The sequence below is a fragment of the Elephantulus edwardii genome, unplaced genomic scaffold (genome assembly GCF_000299155.1).
Source record: "Elephantulus edwardii isolate Elephantulus edwardi_28Jun2011 unplaced genomic scaffold, EleEdw1.0 scaffold00026, whole genome shotgun sequence".
Classification (NCBI taxonomy): Eukaryota; Metazoa; Chordata; class Mammalia; order Macroscelidea; family Macroscelididae; genus Elephantulus; species Elephantulus edwardii.
Genome location: NW_006399776.1, coordinates 10,570,632 through 10,574,254, shown reverse-complemented (window position 1 = coordinate 10,574,254; position 3,623 = coordinate 10,570,632).

Sequence of the window (3,623 nt, the reverse complement as noted above, 5' to 3'; positions counted from 1 at the left end):
ATATTATTATTATTATTTTGTGTATGTATACCATCAGATCAGATCCGACTGGTACAGGAGGAGATTGTCCCTCCTTCTCCAGAAGAGCATCTGGTGGATTCGAACCACACGCCTCTGGGATTGCAGTGCAGCTTCTTGCCACCAGAGCTCCCTTGACCCAGCTAGTATACTGTTTGGAATATACCCTGAGAAAATGAGAACTGAGGCACAAACAGAGACTTGTACACCAATGCTCATAGCAGTGTTACTCACCATAACAAGAACATGGAAACAGCCCAAAGGCCCAACCACAATGGAATGAATGAAAAATTATGGTACATTCACACAATGGAATACTATGCAGTATGCAGGAGCAATGATTTTGTAAATTACTACCTAACATGAAAGGGAGAGCATTATCCTAAGTGAAATAACTCAGTCTCATGAAGACAAATGATACATAAGAACATTATTATAAAAATAAAAGGATAATTAATAAAATATGTTTAGGGGTCCAAGGAGGGAAGGAGTGGGAAGAGAGAGAAAATGGGCAGAGGGGATATCACAGGGTCTTCCAATTTTGTAGTTGGAGGGAGGGATAAAGGAAATGGGAAAGATTCAGCAGGGACCTAAAAAGACAGGGTAATGGTGGGTATAGTTCAATAGTTAATTTTATAAAATACACTTGAAACAGAATGTAAATGAAGGAAGTTGTGAAATAATGTGTACAAACTTTGTATATTAACCAGCATAAAATAAAATTTTATGGGAGAAAAAAACAAAAACCCTGAGATCTTTCTTTGTTTTGTCTTAGCGCATTGGCTATCTTTTTAAAGTCAGATGTGACGCTTTGGATGATTGGCATTTCTTTCTGGTTTGGTGGCTCAGAATGTCTGAAAACATCTAAACAGTGACTGAATGGGTCATTTGGTGCCTAAAGGGAAACTTCATCAGGGCATTATCGCAAGAAAATATCATGACTTAAGCTTTATAAAGCTCAAGAAATAACTACGTGTGCACACACACAGAGCTCTGGTGGTGTAGTTCATAGAGCGCTAGCTGCACTGATAACTGAAAGGCCGTGGTAACTGGAAACTATTCACTACTCTATGAGCAGAAGATAGGAAAGTTCTCCTTGTGCAATTCATAGGCTCTCAAATACTTCTAGAAGGTCAGCTGTCAGTTTGTCATACACACACACACACACACACACACTTAAAGAGATTTTTCTTATTTGGCTCAAGAACTTGAAACTGAAATCACAAGAAAATAAAATATTTCTGTGTTAAGTAAAAGATTTAAATAAATTACTTAAGTAGAATAAGCAAATTAAATATTCATATTTCACTATTTCTGAGAAGTCATAAAAGGCAAATATAAAAATATACCATATAACAAGAGACAAATACCACAAAAATACCATTTTGAATATTTCTCTTTCTCTGAGAAATATCTTCAGATGTCAGTGCAGTAACATATTCCTAGAAAATATGCCATGTGAAAAAAAGGTGTATGTACATGTCGTGTTACTTTTGACAGGGTTTTAAATCCATTCAAGACATCAGTAAGGAATTCTTTCAGTTAATAAGCTAAATAATGTTTGTTAGTCTTTATAACGTATTTTCTGTGTGCCACAAACTGCTAACCGTTTCATACACACTGTCTCACTTGATCCTCATCATAAGATTGGGAGTAAAAACTCTCTATTCTTTTTTGTAAAAGAGGACACCCTACTGAAGAATGATTGAATATTTTCTCCCATAGTCACATAACTAATTCGTTGTAAGGACTGTCTGATTCCATAAATAACTCAAGTTCTAAACTGTCATAGTGTACTCTGCACAGTACTTCTTTCAAGTTTCTGTAGACTACTTATGAAAAAAAATTATTTGCTATAATGTAGCATACCTTTATATTCTTAGACAGTTGAGGCAATTTATGCTACTGCCAATGAGTTGACACAACTTACAGCAACTCCATATTTAAGAGAAGGAAACCCCTCCTGATCCTGTACCATCCTCACAATCTCTACTGTCCTTAAGCCCATGATTGTAATCATTATGTCAATACTCTTTGAAGGTCACCTGTGTTTTTTTATCTGATAACCTAATTTTCTAAGTACAATATCTTTTTCTGGGGACTGGCTTCCTCTGGAAAAGCCAGAGCAAACATTCTCAAAGTGTGTGTCATAATACCGTTGTTGTTCGCTGTTATGTACTGCCGAGTCACCTGCCTGCTCTATCCTGTTCCAACTTTACTGTCTCTGGCATACCTACCTTCCTTATACCAGTCACTGACTCAATCCATCTCATTGACTGTCTTCCTATCTTCCTCTGTCCCTCCACTCTTCCAAGCATGATGTCCCTCTCCAAGGACAGATCTTTCCTTGCAACATGACCAAAATACGTCAGACGAAGCCTCAGAATCCTTTCCTCCCATGAGCAGCCTGTTTTCACCCTCTCTAGGACAAACTTGTTTGTTCTCCTGTCAGTCCATGGTCTATTCAACACTCTTCTCCAGCACCACAGCTCAAAGGCATCAATTTTTTCTATTGTCCCTATTCATTCTCCAACTCTCTGACACAGAGTAAGCAATTGCAAAGACTATGGCCTGGATCAGGTGCACATTAGTGTCCAGACCAAGGTTGTTGCTCTTTAGTACTCTGGATAGGCCCCAGATAGCTAACTTTCCCATTGCAATTTGTCTCTGGATTTCCTGGCTACTGGTACCAACAGTGTTGATTGTGGAGCCAAGCAAACAAATACTGCTAACAATTTCAATCTCTTCACCATCTATCATAATACTCCCAATTGACCCAGTGGTGAGAACCTTTGTTTTCTTGATGTTAGCCTCAATCCATATTGAAGGCTGCAGTCCTTGACCTTCTGAGGCAAATGTTTCAGGTCCTCCTCAGTTCCAGCAAGCAGGGTTGTGTCATCTGCATAACGCAAATTGTTGATGAGTTTTCCTCCAATCCTAATGCCACATTCTCCTCATACAGCCCAGGCTCCCAGATGATCTGTTCTGCATATAGGTTGAAAAGGTATAGAGAAAGGATACAACCGTGGTATACACCCTTCCCAATTTTTAACCATCCAGTGTCTCTTTGCTCAGTTTTGATGACTGTCATCTGGTCAAAGTATAGGTTTCACATAAGCAAAATCAAGTCTTCTAGGATTCCCACTCTTCTCAGAGTCAGCCAAATTTTGTTGGAATCCACACGGTCAAATGCCTTTGCATAGTCAGTAAAGAACAGATAGACATTCTTCTGGTACTCTCTGTTCTTGGCCAAGATCTATCTACCATTAACTATAATATCCTTAGTACCATGGCCTGCACATCTGACAGTTCTCTGGTGATGTGCTGTTCCAGTTGTTTTTGGAAAATCTTCAGCAGAATCTTTCTTGCATGTGATATTAATGATGTTGTTCAATAATTTTCACATTCTCTCAGGTCATCTCTTTGGAATGGGAACAAATATGGATCTCTTCCCTACAGTTGGCCAGGTTGTTGTCCTCCAGATTTCTTGGCACAATTTGGTGAGCACATCCAGGGAAGCATCTGTTTGTTGAGATATGTCAACTGGTAGGCCATCAATTCCTGGGGCCTAGTTCGGAGCAGTTTCAGCTTCTTCTTTCATCACC